Consider the following 21,468-nt stretch of genomic DNA (forward strand, 5'->3'; position numbering starts at 1 on the left):
TATTTCTAAGCAGAGGCTGGTCCCCGACTTACTATTCATGAATAAAGTGATTGTGGAGAATCGTAATCAAGAGGATATCTGTGACAAATAAGACCCATATTTGTTTTTTACATGATTGAGAATTCTACGAACATGAATAACCAAAGCGTAACTTTGGCTGATGCAAAAGTAAGAAGAAGAAAATGAAAAATAGTAGAATTTTGGAAAATTGTTAGAATAAATAATGGGTCTTGACAATTTGTTATGTAAACAAGTATTTTCTTTACACTTGCATTTAACACTAAATAAACTTGAACAGGTAGAATTATCCCAGAGATAAATGAAACTAAGTTATAGAATTTTAAGATGTTTATTACTAGAAGACTAGAAGGCTAATTATGCTGGAACACAAAAATGCTAAGGAATTGAAGCTTTAGTCAGCATGTTTTCAAATTACGTAACTACTGTTTTTAAAATATATGTCCATTTTCCCAGGCTATTAGATACAACAATAGAAATGCCATATTGTTTTCCCTTGCTTGACAGAGCCAGATGGAAAATAAACTGGGCAAGCAAATCAGAGTCTCTCGGGATCAGGGGAATTGAATGACTATAAAAAACATACCCTAGACAAGAATATGGTCTTGGGCAAATGTTCAGTTTTATTCTCATAACTTCTGTTCTTTTAGAAAAGACAGTATTTCTGTTCCACCTCTTCCTCTTTAGATGGACTGTCTAAACTCTCAAGTGAATAATGACAAGCCATATTTATCTGCACTGATTGAAATTTGGTATCATTCTTCACTCCTCAATTTAGAGAACTCCTTATAATTAACTGATGAGCTGTCCTCCAGACAGTGCCATTTAGAGTCATTACTGCACTCTAATTGGGGAGAAATGCTTTTAGAAAGTTCTAATTAGAGACTTTTTCTGTTCTTATACATACATTCAAAAGAGGTACTGGAATCCTTTGTTTTGCGTGGTTTTTTTAGGGGGGTGGTCAGGTTGTAGCTTGGAGCATTGTTTTTGTAATTTTACTCAGATTATACAAATAATAAGTAATACAAGGTAAAGCTTTAAATTTTGAAGAGTCACATAACCACATGAGGAAATTGAATAGTAACAATTTTGCTGTTGCTCTTTATAATGATCATAATTATAATAGCAATAGGGTATTTTGAACACTTCGTTGTTAATGAATTGTATTTCTACTTAGTTTGAAAGCTCTCTTAATTTTCAGTTCCTTATATTTCTTCATAGAGAGTTTAGACTTTTAAAACAGTACCTTGACAAGGTTTATACAGGTTAAATATAGTAGTCTGTGGACTAGATTTATTTTACTCTTTAAAAGAATTTGGCAAAAAATTCAAATGGCTTATTACAGGTCACATAGTGTATATTTGGTGGTACCCTGAATAAAACCAAGATCTGACGCACTCTCAAGTTTAAAAACTTCAGAAATGAAAGGCATAATCTTACAGATAAGAAACAGAAGCCCAATGAAATGTTTAACCATGTCACCTTAGTTTAAAAATAATTTAAATTTATTTCCAGAAGTACTGTTCAATATTGATCTTTCTCAGAAATAAAGCTAAGGGACAAAGTAGAATATACTGAGTTTTCCTGTTGTTTATAAAAATGAGAACATTTGGAAAAAAAAAAGTAGGATTCAAGAAAGTTCAGGTTGACTTTAAAACAAAGTGTGTGAATTATTTTTTATCTGAACCATCCCCATTCTATATTGATTTTCAGATCAAAAAGTATAAAATTAACTCTCCAAAGTACAATTAAATAAAATTAATTCTCTAAAGTATAATTTAATAGGTTGTCTAAATTATAAGTCCAAGGATTCCTAGTAACAACCCTCTATCAGTTAAATAAAGTAAAACAGTGCCATCTGCTGACCAGAATGAAAAAAGTACCTTGTCTTTGACACATCTCTAAGAAGAAAAATTCAAGAAATTAATATTAATTTATTCCACATATTTTTTAATCATACTATAAATCACTGTGCTAATGATGTAAAATTAATAAGCCTCTTATACAGAAATTTCAGATTATATTCTATTCTAGCTTGTGGTTGCTATTAATATTATTCGAAAGCCAGCCAACAGTTAAATCTGATCCTACCAGTAATGTGGCCATTTGGCTAAAACCACATTTAATTTTATGAATAAAATGTGAATGAGTACATGACGTTATTAACTTGGAATTTTGAATTTGATAAACTTTATATAAAGATTTTTGTTTCTAAATGTACAATCACACTAAAAATAATTTGAAAAATAGAAAATTTTAAAGTTGGATTCTTGACCTAAGTATTTCACTTTGCAAGTATGTGAGGAGCTGCTAGGCCAGAAACTTGGTTGACTGCAAGAAATATAAATAAGACCTAGTGTATGCCCTCATGGAATTCATGGTCCAGTGAAGGAGACAAATGTACACCAAAAATTATAATGTCTTAAGAACGATAACAGAGCATATACAGAACAGAGGATGGTACAGAAATGCCTCATTCTTCTCTAATTGGGCACATATCATGATCAAAATTCATATACATTAAGATATAATAAGCATTTGTTCTTTTTTTAAAAATATTTACTTTTCTTTATTTGTTTGGCTGTGCCAGGTCTTAGCTGTAGCAGGTAGGATCTTCTATATTCCTTGTGGATCTTTTAGTTGGGGTTTCTGTTGTTTAATTGTCGAGTCTTGTCCAACTCTTTTGCATCCCCATGGACCATAGCCCACCAGGTTCCTCTGTCCATAGTTGCGGCTTGCGAACTCTTAAAAGCAATATGTGGTATCTAGTTCCCTGACCAGGGATTGAACTCAGGTCACCTGCATTGGGAGCTCAGAGTCTTAGCCACTGGACCACAACCAGGGAGGTTCCCAATAAGCATTTGTTCTTGTGGTCAGTTGTGATAAATAATCCCCTGACTTGCACAAGAACTTTATTTTAAAACTGTGTCCTCAGGTGGTGTTTTTGTCCTATTGCTTTACTCAGAAACCTCCGAAGGGAACAGCCTTAACACTTGAGTGTCTCTCACTCCCTACATCAAGTCTACTGCTCAGTATTGGCAATTTTACTCCCTAAGCATCTCTTAAAAATTAATCTTTCATTTTCTCTAACTGCTCACTATCACAACTGTAGCAATGTTTCATCTAATCTCATAAATTTGCTTGAATCCCTTTCAATCCATGGTTCCTGCTTAAAATCTTCAGTGCCTTTCAGGACCTGGCATGGTTGGCTGACCACCCACCCACCTAACATCATCAGCTCACACCATGATTTCTTGCACTTTCTCTGCTGCTGTCATCCTGGCCTGGTTTCAATTCCTCTGTCTTGGCATGTTCCCTCTGCCACAGGGCCTTTGAATAGTCTATTCCTGGTCCCTCTATTCTTCACTACCTAAGTTACACAATCAACACCATTAAAAACTTCCTTAGAACCACTCGCCTTCCTTCACAGCACTCATCACAGATGCAGTTTTATTGTTTAATATGTTATTAAGTGACATGTCTGTCAATTCAATGAGAACAATGATTGTGTCTGTTTTGGCTCTTTATTGTTCCAGTTTTATCAATAAAAAAGCATCATTTTTTATTGATATAAAAACATCATTTTTCATTATAAAAACTTTGCAATTCATGTAGAAAGTTTTGACTCATGCAATTAAGGACTACCATAACTTAAAAAGTAAACAAACAAAAAAAAAGGATGAATAAAATAAGCTGGATTATTGATTCCAAAGGCACATTATTTTCTCTTATTGAAACACTAATTTAGTTTATTATTTTTCCCTGCTTCTTTCCTGTATGTCACAATAAGACTAGAAACTATATTTGTTTTCTTTAAGCTTTGCCTACTGAGTCTGATTATCTTAATCGGAATGCTTGCTAATTTGGGAGTGCGCTATCTTCAAGACAATATTATACTGGGGAAGGAACTGCAAAGTTGAATATGGACCTAATTTTTTCTAGATATTCTCCGTCACTGAAATGTTCTGTGCTTCCTCTTTTATTCTTCCTTATCTCCTGACATTTCTGCTCTCATTCTATGCCTTTCAAAATCAAGTTCCTTTTTACTGAACTTTTGAAATTTCCAGCCAATAGGATGGGAGTAGTAGGACATGGGGCTTCCCTAGTGGCTCAGGAAGTAAATAATCTGCCTGCAGTCGAGGAGACACAGGTTCAGTCGCTGGGTTGGGAAAATTCCCTGGAGAAGGGAACGGCTACCTACGCCAGGATTCTTGCCTGAAGAATTCCATGGGCAGAGGAGCCTGGCCGGCTACAGTCCATGGGGTTGCAGAGTTGGACACAATTGAGTGACTAACATTTTCAGCAGGACACAATAACAAATCAACCAAAACACAACCAACAGCGTCTTTGTTTTATTTTTAAATTTTTTCAATAGCTTGGGTTTTCAGATAGAATCAATCACTAACAAATCAAATTCTGTTTTCTTGCCTTGTCAAGAAATTAAATCATTCCAGATCCAAATTGAGGTTATATAAAATCAGTTGAGGCTACATGACATCAGTCAATGCAATAACATATCAATGTTTCTCTAAATAAATCAAATTTAATTTAATGACATATTGATGGCTAATTTTATGTGTCAGCTTGACTGAACCATGGGGTACCCTGTAAGGGTATTTCTGAATGAGGCTAACATTTGAATTGGTAGACCTAGTAAAGCAGATGCCCTCACCAATACAGGTGAACCTCACCATGTCTGTAGAAGGTCTTAACAGAATAAAAAGGCTGAGTAAGGGAGAATTTGCCCTCTGTGTGATAACCTTCAAGCTGGGACAGTATCCTTCTCCTCCTTTGGACTGGAACTTATACAATTGACTCTCCTGGGTCTCCAGCTTACTAACTACAGCTCTTGGGGCTTTTCAGCCTCCACAAAAGTATGAATCAATCCCCTACACTGAATCTCTTCATATATATACATATATGTATATATGTATTTCATATATATGTATTCATATATATATATGTATGGAGGACCAAGACTAATCACATATCATGACATTAAAGAGGTATCTATTAATGCAAGGATCTTAACACTATTTAAACAGTTATGTTGATTGACTTTGGTTTTAAATTCCATGCAATGTCATCTTGCATATCCATCTACTTATAAAATGAGATTGAACACACACACATGTTCACACACAGTCATTAGTCCTTTAGTTCTAGGTCTCTTCATTATTCAGAAGAAGGGAGCAAGGAATCTCCCAACCTCCTCCTTTTTTCAAAGGAGTGTCCTATTTATGCTCTGTGTGTGCGTGCTAAGTCAGTTTCTCTACTCAAATCCCTAGTGGTCATTCAATTGCCTGTTACTCTAACACTCTGTTGAAACTGCTCTCACCCAAATCACCAGTGATCTCCCAATGCAACATCAGATGATTTCCATTTTCAACAAGAGCGTCTCTGCCCTTATTTTAGAAACACTGATACTTTGTCTTCCTGACACTATCTTCTTTAGTTTATATGAGTCTGCTTCTCCTGGATTCCTCTCAAATTGTCCCCTCCTTCTTTCCCTCCTTTACCACATCTATTTCTTCTGCTTGATCTTTATAGTCATTGCTTCCCAAAGTGACACTGTCATTCCACTTGTCCTTTTGGTCTTTCTTACGAATTCAGTTCTATATACTGATTACATAACTTGATTTCCCCAACCTAGGCCATTCCCCGTACTTTTAGCCTCATATCCAATTACTTGTTAGATAGTCTTTTAAATTTATTTTTAACTGGAGGATAATTGCTTTACAATGTTGTGCTAGTTTCTGCCGTACAACAGTGGGTATCAGCCATAAGTATACATATGTCTTCTCCCTCTTGAGCCTCCATCCCAGCCCTCCAATAAAATGCAAGCATAAAAACTGTCACTTCCCAGAAGACACTTAAGAGCCAGAACACACTTTGCCATGCTCTTTTTGCTTTATGCCAGTACAGTCATCAATACTCTAGATGCTTCATCAGCTCAGGTGCTGGCATGAAGGTGAGGCCAAAGTGGCATGACCGAAAATAAAACTTGAAGATTACAGTCACTGAAGTTTGGGGTCATTTGTTAACATAATACATTCTAGCCTATGCTGACTGATCCAGGACTGGAGGAGTTTAACCAAAGAATTGTATCATCATTCATGTAATTAACAATGTACAAAGGCAACAGATATTCTCAGATATACAAGTCCTATCTGACAACCTTTATATGATTTTTAAGGATTAATGCCTTAAATGTTTCTCCAACAAATATTATTATATTATATAATATATAATTATATATATAATATGTAAGCACAGGTGGCTGCGACCAGTGCACTAAGCATGGCTGAGAGGAGCTACCCCACGTCCAAGGTCAGGGGCAGAAGCCAGGAGGACCCCATGCCCGAAGGGCGGCGCCAAGAGGAGTCAACCCACGTCTGAGGTCAGGGGCAGTGGCGAGAGTGCCAGGCTGCAACTGCGCAGGAATGGCCGAGAGGAGCTACCCCACGCCCAAGGCCAGGGGCGGTGGCTGGGAGGAGCCACCCCACGTCCAAGGAGCAGTGGCTGCGTGGGCACAGGAGGTCAGGAAGGGCAGCAGTGAGGAAATACCCCTCATTCAAAGTAAGGAGCAGTAGCTGTGCTTTGCTGGAGCAGCTGTGAAGAGATACCCCACGCCCAAGGTAAGAGAAACCCAAGTAAGATGGTAGGTGTTGCAAGGGGGCATCAGAGGGCAGCCACACTGAAACCATACTCACAGAAACTAGTCAATCTAATCACACTAGGACCACAGCCTGGTCTAACTCAATGAAACTAAGGCAGGCCCGTGGGGCAACCCAAGATGGGTGGGTCATGGTGGAGAGGTTTGACAGAATGTGGTCCACTGGAGAAGGGAATGGCAAACCACTTCAGTATTCTTGCCTTGAGAACCCCATGAACAGTATGAAAAGGCAAAATGATAGGATACTGAAAGAGGAACTCTCCAGGTCAGTAGGTGCCCAATATGCTACTGGAGATCAGTGGAGAAATAACTTCAGAAAGAATGAAGCGATGGAGCCAAAGCAAAAACAATACCCAGTTGTGGATATGACTGGTGATAGAAGCAAGGTCCAATGCTGTAAAGAGCAATATTGTATAGGAACCTGGAATGTCACGTCCATGAATCAAGGCAAATTGGAAGTGGTCAAACAAGAGATGGCAAGAGTGAAAGTTGACATTCTAGGAATCAGTGAACTAAAATGGACTGGAATGGGTGAATTTAACTCAGATGACCATTATATCTACTACTGCGGGCAGGAATCCCTCAGAAGAAATGGAGTAGCCATCATGGTCAACAAAAGAGTCCAAAATGCAGTACTTGGATGCAATCTCAAAAATGACAGAATGATCTCTGTTCGTTTCCAAGGCAAACCATTCAATATCACGGTAATCCAAGTCTATGCCCCAACCAGTAACACTGAAGAAGCTAAAGTTGAAAGTTTCTACGCAGACCTACAAGACCTTTTAGAACTAACACCCAAAAAAGATATCCTTTTCATTATAGGGGACTGGAATGCAAAAGTAGGAAGTCAAGAAACACCTGGAGTAACAGGAAAATTTGGCCTGGGAATGCGGAATGAAGCAGGGCAAAGACTAATAGAGTTTTGCCAAGAAAATGCGCTGTTCATAGCAAACACCCTCTTCCAACAACACAAGAGAAGACTCTACACATGGACATCACCAGATGGTCAACACTGAAATTGGATTGATTATATCCTTTGTAGCCAAAGATGGAGAAACTCTATACAGTCAACAAAAACAAGACCAGGAGCTGACTGTGGCTCAGATCATGAACTCCTTATTGCCAAATTCAGCCTTAAATTGAAGAAAGTAGGGAAAACCGCTAGATCATTCAGGTATGACCTAAATCAAATCCCTTATGATTATACAGTGGAAGTGAGAAATAGATTTAAGGGCCTAGATCTGATAGATAGAGTGCCTGATGAACTATGGAATGAGGTTCGTGACATTGTACAGGAGACAGGGATCAAGACCATCCCCATGGAAAAGAAATGCAAAAAAGAAAAATGGCTGTCTGGGGAGGCCTTAAAAATAGCTGTGAAAAGAGAAGTGAAAAGCAAAGGAGAAAAGGAAAGATATTAGCATCTGAATGCAGAGTTCCAAAGAATAGCAAGAAGAGATAAGAAAGCCTTCTTCAGTGATCAATGCAAAGAAATAGAGGAAAAGAACAGAATGGGAAAGGCTAGAGATCTCATCAAGAAAATTAGAGATACCAAAGGAATATTTCATGCAAAGATGGGCTCAATAAAGGACAGAAATTGTCTGGACCTAACAGAAGCAGAAGATATTAAGAAGAGGTGGCAAGAATACACAGAAGAACTGTACAGAAAATATTTTCACGACCCGGATAATCACGATGGTGTGATCACTCATCTAAAGCCAGACATCCTGGAATGTGAAGTCAAGTGTGCCTTATACAGCATCACTACGAACAAAGCTAGTGGAGGTGATGGCATTCCAGTTGAGCTATTTCAAATCCTGAAGGATGATGCTGTGAAAGTGCTGCACTCAATATGCCAGCAAATTTGGAAAACTCAGCAGTGGCTACAGGACTGGAAAAGGTCAGTTTTCATTCCAATGCCCAAAGAAAGGCAATGCCAAAGAATGCTCAAACTACCGCACAATTGCACTCATCTCACACGCTAGTAAAGTAATGCTCAAAATTCTCCAAGCCAGGCTTCAGCAATACGTGAACCGTGAACTTCCAGATGTTCAAGCTAGTTTTAGAAAAGGCAGAGGAACCAGAGATCAAATTGCAACATCTACTGGATCATGGAAAAAGCAAGAGCGTTCCAGAAAAACACCTATTTCTGCTTTACTGATTATGCCAAAGCCTTTGACTGTGTGGATCACAATAAACTGTGGAAAATTCTGAGAGAGATGGGAATACCAGACCACCTGACCTGCCTCTTGATAAATCAGTATGCAGGTCAGGAAGCAACAGTTAGAACTGGACATGGAACAACAGACTGGTTCCAAATAGGAAAAGGAGTATGTCAAGGCTGTATATTGTCACCCTGCTTATTTAACTTCTATGCAGAGTACATCATGAGAAACGCTGGGCTGGAAGAAACACAAGCAGGAATCAAGATTGCCAGGAGAAATATCAATAACCTCAGATATGCAGATGACACCACCCTTATGGCAGAAAGTGAAGAGGAACGAAAAAGCCTCTTGATGAAAGTGAAAGAGGAGAGTGAAAAAGTTGGCTTAAAGCTCAACATTCAGAAAATGAAAATCATGGCATCCAGTCCCATCACTTCATGGGAAATAGATGGGGAAACAGTGGGAACAGTGTCAGACTTTATTTTTTGGGGCTCCAAAATCACTGCAGATGGTGATTGCAGCCATGAAATTAAAAGACGCTTACTCCTTGGAAGAAAAGTTATGACCAACCTAGATAGCATATTCAAAAGCAGAAATATTACTTTGCCGACTAAGGCCCATCTAGTCAAGGCTATGGTTTTTCCAGTAGTCATGTATGGATGTGAGAGTTGGACTGTGAAGGCTGAGCGCCGAAGAATTGATGCTTTTGCACTGTGGTGTTGGAGAAGACTGTTGAGAGTCCCTTGGACTGCAAGGAGATCCAACCAGTCCATTCTGAAGGAGATCAGCCCTGGGATTTCTTTGGAAGGAATGATGCTAAAGCTGAAACTCCACTACTTTGGCCACCTCATGCGAAGAGTTGACTCATTGGAAAAGACTCTGATGCTGGGAGGGATTGGGGGCTGGAGGAGAAGGGGACGACTGAGGATGAGATGGCTGGATCGCATCACTGACTCAATGGATGTGAGTTTGAGTGAACTCCGGGAGTTGGTGATGGACAGGGAGGCCTGGCATGCTGTGATTCATGGGGTCGCAAAGAGTCGGACATGACTGTGTGACTGAACTGAACTGAACTGAATATATATAACATATAATTATATATTATATAATTATAATATATGATGTAATTTTTAAAGAGCTATAAATTCTTAATATAGTAACACTTTGGAACTAAATTCCATATTTTATTAGCAAAACTGAGAAAAACTTACTAAATTCATTGTGTCAAATAGAGAGAATTAGAAATACATCATTTTACTCTGAACTTAAAATACTAAGTAAGGTAAAATAATTATTTAAAATTCTTAAAGTTAGTTAAAATGCAAGGTTCGATCCCTGGGTCGGGAAGATCCCCTGGAGAAGAAAATGGCAACCCACTCCAGTATCCTTGACTGGAGAATCTCGTGGACAGAGGAGCCTTAGTGAGCTGCAGTCCAGGAAGTTGCAAAGAGCTGGGCATGACTAAGCAACTAACACTTACTTTAGTTAAAGATGGAAAAATAAAGAGATTTGCATTTTGTTCCCTTTCTAGATACCTACTACTACTACTACTACTAACAATAATAAAAAGATTGAAAAAAAATTGGAAGGGGGGAAAAACCCATCATTTTCAATGAAATAGGGAAATGATACAAGTGTAAATTGTAAAATAGGAAGCAGATTTACCAAGCATTGAAATGAAATGAGGGAAGAGGCTGGGTGCTGAGAACCAAAGCAGGCCTTGAGTAGGACACAGATTTCTTCGCAAGGAAGAGGCACAGTCCTGAAACTCTGTGATTAAATAGCAAGATCTGGGCCTGGAGGAGTCTCAGGAAGAGTGGAGTGTTTAGTGTGAAGGGGTGGTGGAACTAGAGAAGAGGCGAGGCTGGTGTGCCATCTTTACAGCTTCCAGCCTGTTCTCTAAGCCAGAGTGATTGCTAGAGCGAAAGCTGAATGAGGAAAGGAAGAGAAGAGCCAGCAGTCTCATTTCCCTCCCCACCCCTCAGCAGATCTCTGCCAATAACTCATTGACAAGTACTCTGTGTCACGGCAACCGTAGCTTGAAGGAAGGCAGGGAAACACACATCTATCACAGTGTCTGGGATAGAGACAGGCAAGGGAGAAGGTGAGTGCGTCTTCAATTTGTGCCACTACAAAAAAAGAAAAAGAAGTAGGATAAAATCTAGGGGGAAAAAACTAAAATGAAGATAAGCTACAAAAAGAGAGTGAGCATACAGTGCAAAATAAATCTCCAGTAAATAGACCAAGAGATAAAACATGCCTTTTTCATGGTTTCTGTGTGGCTTGGTGGCTTAGATGGTAAAGAATTCACCTACAAAGCAAGAGGCCCGGGTTCGATCCCTGGGTTGGGAAGATCCCTTGGAGAAGGAAATGGCAACCCACTCCAGTATTCTTGCCTGGAGAATTCCACAGACAGAAGAGCCTGGCAGTCTACAGTCCATGGGGTTGCAAAGAGTCAGACAAGACTGAGTAACTAACACTTTCACTTTCATAGTCTCTGTTGTAGGTTGAATAGTGTCACCCCTAAATTCACGTCTACACAGAACCGCAGAATGTGAACTTAATGAGAAATAAGTCTGTGCAGATGTAATTAGTTACCATGAGATCATGCTGGATTAGAGTGGGCCCTGAATCAAATGACTGATATCCTTACAGTAACAGAAGAGGACAAACAGAGACACACATAACAAAGAAGTTCATGTGATCCTGGAGGCAGGGATTGGAGTGATTATCTTCAAGCCAAAGAATGCCAAGAATTTCAGGGAGCCCCCAGAAGGTAGGAGGAAGCTAGGGAGGGTTCTTTTCTAGATCCATCATAGCCCTGCTAACACCTTGTTTTCAGTCTTTTAGTCTCCAATCTCTGAATCAGTAAATTTCTGTTGTTTCAAGCCATCCAGTTCATGCTGCTTTGTTATGGCAGTCCCAGGAAACTAATACAGTCTCCAAGAAATTACATACAGCATGAGCATGGTGGACAGATTCCAGGGTAGCCCTCATGATCTCTGCCTCTTGGTGCGCATGCCCTGGAATTAGCTTCTCTCCTTGAATGAAAGTGGTGGTGTTGTTTAGTTGCTGAATTGTGTATGGCTCTTTTGCAACCCTATGGACTGTAGCCCATCAAGCTCTTCTGTCCAAGGGATTTCCCAGGCAAGAATACTGGCATGGGTTGCCATTTCCTTCTCCAAGCGATCTTCCCAATGCAGGGATCAAACTCACGTCTCCTGCATTGGCAGGAAGGTTCTCTAAACCACCAGGGAAGGACTCATGATTTGCTTCCAACTAACTTAATTCAGTAAATGGGATAAGATGTATGTGATTATTATATGTGATTATATTACATTACTTTATGTGGGGAGAGAGCAAATTAGCCAAGATGGCATGTTGAGGCTCTCTCACCCACATTTTGTAAATAATGCTGTTTAACAGCTGAGATCATTTATAGCACTGCGCATGCACGTCACTAGGTACTCACTCAGTCAAGGGTTGTGTCCTATGTGGATATGTGAGCTCCACCTAGAAAAGTGGTGGCATTAAAGCTGTGTCGTGGCTGTGTCCGCTGAGACAGCCATGAGAGGAGAGAATATTGGATGTTCACTGCTACGGCTGCTGCATCAGCCAGAAGAGAATAAACGTGTCTGCGGTTCCTGTAGCTCCTTGCATCTTCTTCCAGCCTTTTAGCTCGTTCCTTGCCGACCCTGGGTTCAGCAAACAGTGTGGAAAGTGTGAACAGGGAGACAATTGTTATCACGATTGGATCAGTGAGACACATTATAACCCATCTTGTTAGGAGACTCTGTCTCACTGGTTTTGAAGGAGTGAGCTACCATGTTGCGAGCTTCATGGGATATGGAAAGAGCCACAAAGCAAAGAGGTGAGGGTGTGATAGCAAAAGATGAGGCCCTCAGCCTGGCAGCCTGCAAGGAACTAAATTCTGTAAACAACCACGCTGAGCTGGAAAGCAGACCCTTTTCCAGCCAAACCTCACATGAGATGGCAGTCCCCCTGGCACCATGATGGCAGCTTCTGAGACTTGCAAGAACAGAACCCAACTAAAGCTTCACTCAGACACCTGAGCAACAGAAATTGAGAGAAGTATGTGCTGCTTTAAGTCAGTAAGTTTTGCTATCATTCTTACGCAGAAACAGATAACTAGTACAACACTGTAGAACTTGAAGGAAAGTCAAGAGTTCAGAATAACAATTTTAGACATGGGAGGAGGAAATATTGAGATGGAAGTTCTCAGAAAATAAATTAAATAGATAAAACCGCATTAGTAAAATACAGTAAAGAAAAAAAAGAACTTGACTGAATATAGAATCTCGAGAAATCAAATAATGCCAAATGAAAACTAGAGCAATATAACAAAAATAACAAATTTGATATTTTAAAAAAAGATACCATATAGGCATCTAGGAAGGAAGTAGTTTGGAAGCAGAAATGGAAATTGAAGAAGAAAATAGAAGGTAAACAAATGAAGCTAAGTAAATAAGAAAAAAAAATAATTAGATGATACTTTCTGGAAAGGAAGACCAGAATTTGCAGACTGAAGAAGTAGACTTTGTCCAAGCGAAAAACTGGTGCAGAATGACATACACCAAAAAGGATCCTGGTACCAAAAGCATTCAAATTGTTGAATTTAAAGAATTAAGATACAATTCTAGGAAAAATCTATGTAGAAAAGCAAGTAGCAGTCAAGGCGAAAAAAAGATCTGGCTGTGTTTGAATTTCCCCGTAGTAATATTTGAATGCCAGAAAAGAGGAAGAATGTCTATACATTTCTGAGGGAAAGAAAGTGTGACTCTAAAATTTATTCCTAATCAAGGTGTCTTCAACTCTCAAGAGTACAGAAGTTCAGGGGATACACTGTTCCATAATACTTCTTTAAAAAAAGGGATATCAATGAAATTTACTAATATTCAATTAAAAGCTGCATAAAACATAGAAGTCAAGAAAAAAGAAACTGAAGTGAAAGGAGTGATAATGAACACTGAATCCCTTTAAGGCTACTCCTAAAAAGCGTCAAGAATTCTGGTTGCAGAATAAAATGTAAATGTTATTAGCTTTGACATTATGAAATTAATGCTATGAGAATCTGCGAGAGGATGTTGCAAGAACCTGTAAGTGCAACCCCCCACCCCCGGCTCAACTTCCGAACAAAAAGGCCATGGATACTATGACAAGTTTCAAGATATAGTTTAGAAAATCATGATGCCAACCTTCTAATAGTTTTCTTGACTCTTGAGGAAACTTCTAGAAATTGAATATTTGTAGTAATAAAGAAGGATTTCAAGTTCACTAATTTCTTCAACTTCAGCCATTAAATTTTAATTAAATAATTTATCAAATCCTTCAACCCCCATTTTATAAGATTCTATTTACATAAGAAGAATTGTGAAAGTAAGCTAACCAAAGTTTCGTGGTGGCTTTGGGGCAACAAAACTTGGGATACATTTTGCATATTTTCTTTGTATTTTTATGAATTACTTATTTAGATTTTTTAAATGATAAATGTGCATTGCTTCTATAAAACTAAATTTTCTTATAAATAAACCTTGTTAATTACTATGCAATTAAAAACATAATATAGACACCTAATAAAAATAGAATGAAGATAAAAATAAATTAGTAAGGGAATTCCCTGGTTGTCCTGTGGTTAAGACTTAGCACTTTCACTGCTGGGGGCCAGGTTCAATCCCTGGTCAGGGAAGTAAGATCCCACAAGTTGCTCAGCATTGCTACTAAATAACTAAATACATAAATTAATGAATTAATGATTGAATAAATGTCTACATCCAAAATTCATGTATATGTTGTTTATAAAGAAATGTATATGGAATAAAATGATATAATGTTTATAGAAATATTTGCAACAGAATACTAGGCAAATGCAAGCAATAAAAAAGCATAATTACCATAAGAAATGAACACATTTGAAAAAAGCTATCTACATTAAACAAATTTTATTTTTAAAAAAGAGACAATTCACAATAAAAATGTAACTTAATGAGACTTCATGTGTATTATAACGTGTTAGGTAAAAGCTACTTGAATAAGAGAAGAAACTGGCAGAAATACAGGTGAGAGAATTTAATTTAGAGTAGGTAAAAAAATTCTGAAAGGGATGGGAATACCAGACCACCTGACCTGCCTCTTGAGAAACCTATATGCAGGTCAAGAAGCAACAGTTAGAACTGGTTGCAACAACAGACTGGTTCCAAATAGGAAAAGGAGTACGTCAAGGCTGTATATTGTCAGCCTGCTTATTTAACTTCTATGCAGAGTACATCATGAGAAACGCTGGGCTGGAAGAACCACAAGCTGGAATCAAGATTGTCGGGAGAAATATCAATAACCTCAAATATGCAGAGGACACCACCCTTACGGCAGAAAGTGAAGAGGAAGTAAAAGCCTCTTGATGAAAGTGAAAGAGGAGAGTGAAAAAGTTGGCTTAAAGCTCAACATTCAGAAAACGAAGATCATGGCATCCATCACTTCATGGGAAATAGATGGAGAAACAGTGGAAACAGTGTCAGACTTTATTTTTGGGGGCTCCAAAATCACTGCAGATGGTGATTGCAGCCATGAAATTAAGAGATGCTTCCTCCTTGGAAGAAAAGTTTTGACCAACCTAGATAACATTCAAAAGCAGAGACATTACTTTGCCAACAAATTTCCGTTTAGTCAAGGCTATAGTTTTTCCAGTGGTCATGTATGGATGTGAGAATTGGACTCTAAAGAAAGCTGAGTGCTGAAGAATTGATGCTTTTGAATTGTGGTGTTGGAGAAGACACTTGTGAGTCTATTGGACTGCAAGGAGATCCAACTAGTCCATTCTGAAGGAGATCAGTCCTGCGTGTTCATTGGAAGGACTGGTGCTAAAGCTGAAACTCCAATACTTCGGCCATCTCATGTGAAGAGTTGACTCATTGGAAAAGACCCTGATGCTGGGAGGGATTGGGGGCAGGAGGAGAAGGGGATGACAGAGGATGAGATGGCTGGATGGCATCACCGACTCGATGGACATGAGTTTGAGTGAACTCTGGGAGTTGGTGATGGACAGGGAGGCCTGATGTGCTGTGATTCAGGGGGTCGCAAAGAGTCGGACACAACCGAACGACTGAACTGAACTGAAGGTAAAAAAAAAAGATTAATGTACAAGATATTATAAGATTGATTTGTACCCTATAAACAAAAATTTTCATTTTTCAATGCCAAAGAATATCTATAAAATAGGATTGTGTATTAAGTGAAAAATTTTTTAACAGTTTCTGAAAAATACAGGACCATTTCCCCTACCATAATACAATAAAGCTAAACAAGTAAAATGTAATGAAAAAAAAACAAAGAGGGACTATTAAATCCTTATAATAATATTTTGCTAAGAATCATGGGTTAAAAGAGGAAGTGAAACTAGCGATTATATACTAGTTAGATATTAACAATACTACCCATATTAATATAGGGATTGAACTCAAAGCTCTTCTTGGAGAAAGATGTATAATGTTTGATGTATATACTCTTAAGAAAAGAAATAAAGGAAGGCAAAAAGACAAGAAGGAAAGAAGGAAGGCGAGAAGGGAGAAAGAAAGAAAAGAAGAAGAGAAAGAAAAAAGGAAAGAAGAAAGAAAAAAGTGAAACATATTTAAGAACCAAGAAAAGTAACAATAGACAACTGTATTAATAGGTAAATGAAATGAAGAAGGATAATTAGGTATTACTAAATAAAAATAGTAGTTCAGTTCAGTTCAGTCACTCAGTCATGTCTGGCCCTTTGCGATCCCATGAATCACAGCATGCCAGGCCTCCCCGTCCATCACCAACTCCTGGAGTCCACCCAAACCCATGTCCACTGAGTCGGCGATGCCACCCAAACATCTCATCCTCTGTTGTCCCCTTCTCCTCCTGCCTTCAATCTTTCCCAGTATCAGGGGCTTTTCAAATGAGTCAGCTCTTTGCATCAGGTGGCCAAAGTATTGGAGTTTCAGCTTCAGGATCAGTCCTTCCAATGAACACCCAGGACTGATCTCCTTTAGGATGGATTGATTGGATCTGCTTGCAGTCCAATAGACTCTCAAGAGTTTTCTCCAACACCACAGTTCAAAAGCATCAATTCATCGGCACTCACCTTTCTTTATAGTCCAACTCTCACATCCATACATGACCACCGGAAAAACTACAGCCTTGACTAGATGGACCTTTGTTGACAAAGTAATGTCTCTGCTTTTTAATATGCTATCTAGGTTGGTCATAACTTTCCTTCCAAGGAGTAAGCGTCTTTTAATTTCACGGCTGCAATCACCATCTGCAGTGATTTTGGAGCTCAGAAAAATAAAGTCAGCCACTGTTTCCATTTTTCCCCATTTATTTCTCATGAAATGAGGGGACTGGATGCCATGATCTTCGTTTTCTGAATGTTGAGTTTTAAGCCGACTTTTTTGCTCTTCTCTTTCACTTTCATCAGGCTTTTGAGTTCCTCTTCACTTTCTGCCGTAAGGGTGGTGTCATCTGCATATCTGAGGTTATTGATATTTCTCCCGACAATCTTGATTCCAGCTTGTGGTTCTTCTAGCCCAGCGTTTCTCACGATGTACTCTGCATAGAAATTAAATAAGCAGGGTGACAATATACAACCTTGATGCACTCCTTTTCCTATTGGGAACCAGTCTGTTGATCCATATCCAATTCTAAATGTTGCTTCCTGACCTGCAAAAAATAGAAGGATTATTATCAATAATTAAGTTTAGGAAACACAAGCCATTCTATTTTCAAAAGAAGCTTAATGCAATGAGTTTGGTACTTACAGCATACCATAATTGATAAAGCTGGAGAATCAGGCTTTCATCTGGGTCATTAAGGATTGCTGAAAAAGACTGCTGAACTGCACTTCCAGTGTCAACATTGCATATCATGAAGACGGAGATTTAGGAGGTGACAACAGGAGTGCCTGAATCCAAGAACACAATGTCAAAGATTTTATACAGGAATCGAGTATCTTGGTTTGGAAGCTACCCCTGCTATCATTTCTTCTTTGCTCTTCACCCCTCGCTTTTCTCTTGAAGAAAAACCCAGCATCTGTATGACTGGGACAGGCAGCAATAACAACTAGATTAGATGGGACCTAATTTTTACCCAGAACCCTGCCCCAAATAGATCTGGAAAATGTGGTTTTCAGGCTTTCAGATGCTACAGTATAGAATGTGATGTGTGGAGCAGGCTGGAATGGATGCTGAATACTAGTTAACCATATCTACCACAATAGTTAATACTTGCTGAGCAGTAATACTGGGCACTGTTTTAAGAATTGTACCTCTATCAGTTGATTTAATCAACATAATATCCCAATAAGTTTGGTACAACTATTAACCACTAGTTTACAGGCAAGAACAGTAAGTACAGAGATCAAGTAACTTACTCCAAGTTTCATGGTAAAGGGCTGAGTCAGGATTCATACACAGTTAATCTCTAACTCTAGAACTTGCACTTTAAACTGTTACATTCAATATCTGTTTTTGTTCTTTATTTGATAAAGATCAATACAAATTTAAAACTTTCATCAAAGTGGATTAAAAAGTAAAATAATGAATGTATAAGATTAGGGACTCTTATTGAGCACAGGAGATGACAAATCCTTGCTCCATGATGCTACAAATGGTACCTTGATGGTATTAAATTTAATGAAATGGATATTTTCATTTTCTTAATGAGGTGGATATTTCTAAGAAAATTTAATAATCTAAAACTGATGCAGCAATGAATTTGGAAACCTGAGTGTATCAGTACCCCTGGTAGAAAATAAACACTCCTCGGAAAGGGATATGGCTTAATTTATTAAACCACTACTGTAAAATCCTCAAGGAACTGATCATTCTATATCACACCATTTATAAAATTTCTGAGCCACATTATGAGATATAGTGAAAGCGTCACATTGTTTTTCTGCTGTTTAACTTTACCACAATGCAATTAACCACCTTATTTCAGGGCCTCGACTATATAGCAGAAAAGTAATCATTGTCATGTGGACCTAATTCCCTTTGTCATTTCCTCCCTCTCTCTCTCCCTCTCCTTGGCATGGCATTTACCTTCAAAGGCCTTAAATAAAGTCATAATACAGCCGTGTGAGCTGTCTCCAGCACCCAGGTTGGCGTCTGCCTGGGGGTTCAATTCCCAGTTATGGCAGTCTTTCTTCATTGTCATTTGCTGGGTCCAGGTTGGCCTTATCTGGTTTCCTGGTCACTTAACTCTATTACTGTCTTCTGCCCAAATCCCTCTCTCACCTGTGAAAACTCTCCAGTCGTCACAGTATTCAAACTTCCAGGAAAAAATACTTTTGGCGGCTGTCTCATTGCTTCTTAGGTTATAAAGGGCTCTCCAAGGGTCCGACTCACTTCAGGCCTCCTAGACATTGGGCAGAGGTCTGACCTAGTTGCCTCATATCCTCAAGCAGAGCTGAGGAACACTTCTGTGCTTAGTGTCTTTCAGGTGCAACCAGATCTGAAGCTGAGCACAGATCTCTTCTGGTCTCAAGCCTATAATGTTTCCTGGGAGATCATCACCATCTCCTCTCTCCTGTAGGACCTTAAGGGTTGGAATGGGGTCCACATGGGAGGGTCGGGGAGTACTTGATGCTTTCTTGAAGACCATACCAATGTCTACACCTTGCTTGCTCTCTGTCCTCCTTATAGTGGACAGAGAGAGGACAGGAAGAGACTCTGTCCTGTCAAGAGACTATTAGAAACCTGGAGTCAAGAATGTGGTGGTCAGGAGACTCCTTGTGCTTATCAACAGTGAAACTGAGTGTCGGTCACTCGGTCATGTCCAACTCTTTGTGACCCCCTGGACTGTAGCCCACCAGCTCCTCTGTCCACAGACATCTCCAAGCCAAGAATCCTGGAGTGGGTGGCCATTCCCTTCACCAGAGAATCTTCCCAACCCAGGGGTTGAACCCAGGTCTTCTACATTGCAGGCAGATTCTTTACCGTCTGAGCCACCAAGTATATGCCCTGTCAAAATATTTTCTTAAACTTAGACGTGGCCTTTCACTTCCTAAATTAAAAACCTGGTGCTTCTGAGTCTATGCTTCCACTAGAATAGGCAACTGAGGAGGAAAGGAGTTTTCTGAAATTGTGGGCTAAAAATGAACGTCAAATTATTTAAACTGTTCTTAGGAAGTAGATATGAAAAGTTGGAGAGTTCCATTTTTACCGATTATCATAATGAATATAGATAATATGCAAACAATGTAGATAATATTAGCATATCAATGATCAATTTATTAGCTATAATTGATATGTTTATAATAGTAAATAAATATATCAATGCTAACAATTTATTTTAAAAATAGACCAGGTTGTATCACAGGAATGCAAGGTACATATTTGTTACTTGCCTATGTTTTTGTGTAATTTTTTTTTAATTTAGCAAGAAATTAATGATCAAGTCACTTTGTGAAGGGGTGTGGTACTGAAAGGGCTTTCTAGGTGGCTTTAGAGGTAAAAAACCCACCTGCCAATGCAGGAGACATAAGAGACTTGGATTTGATCCCCGGGTTGGGAAGATCCCCTGGAGGAGGGCACGACAACCCACTCTGGTATTCTTGCCTGGAGAATCCCATGGACAGAGGAACCTGGCTGGCTACAATCCATATCGTCACAAAGAGTCAGAGATGACTGAAGGGACTTAGAATGCATGCATGCTCAGTACAAAAATCACAGTGTTTCATAAAATATCTAACACAGACCTCAAGGATCTTAAGATCTGGTTGGAGAGTCAGATGATACTAGTTCATTATATGTACAAGAAATAGTTTAAAGCAGGACATTAGTTTTTCCAATAAATTATATAAATATGCTCTAGGTGTTCATAGAATATCAGATTATTGTAGAGTGATGTGTGTGCGTGTGTATGTGTGTTTGAGTCATGTCTGACTCTGCGACCCCATGGACTATAGCCCGCCAGGCTCCTCTGTCCATGGGATTCTCCAGGCAAGAATACTGGAGTGGGTTGCCATTTCCTTCTCCAGAGAATCTTCCTGACCCAGAGACCAATGTTGCGTCTCTTATGTCTCCTTCATTGGCAGGTGGATTCTTTATCACTCATGCCACCTGGGAAGCACAGAGTGATAGGAAGGAATTTACCAAGAGGGGTAATATGATTTCAGTCTTAAAAGATAAGCTGGGTTTGTATGAAATGAGGATATTTTAGATAGGCAATACAACAGGTAAAATTATGAAGGAAGGAAGAAAAGCTAATTATATACATATTAGCGATTCAATGAGTGAACTTTCTATGACAAAAGAAGGAAATGTTAAAGGTTTAGAGACACTGTGACTTACAAATTTTGCTCCTGAGGTACTGTTGATTTAAAAGATATCTTGTGTATTATTTAATGCCGGCGGCCAGCGTGAGGAACTCCGTCCATGGCAAAGGTCATGAGGAAGGAGGCTTGGCATACGCAAAGGCGTGATCAAGCCTCAGGAAATCCCCTGTTCCCGAGCATCTACCCCAAAACCAGAGTCTGTTTTATGCTCTCACCTACACCTCTGACTTTACAGGGGGCTCTCCCCCATAACCGTTTCTCTCGGAGAAGGAGCAAACGTGCAGCTCCAA

The sequence above is a fragment of the Ovis canadensis genome, chromosome 6 (assembly GCF_042477335.2).
Source record: "Ovis canadensis isolate MfBH-ARS-UI-01 breed Bighorn chromosome 6, ARS-UI_OviCan_v2, whole genome shotgun sequence".
In the NCBI taxonomy this organism is placed as follows: domain Eukaryota; kingdom Metazoa; phylum Chordata; class Mammalia; order Artiodactyla; family Bovidae; genus Ovis; species Ovis canadensis.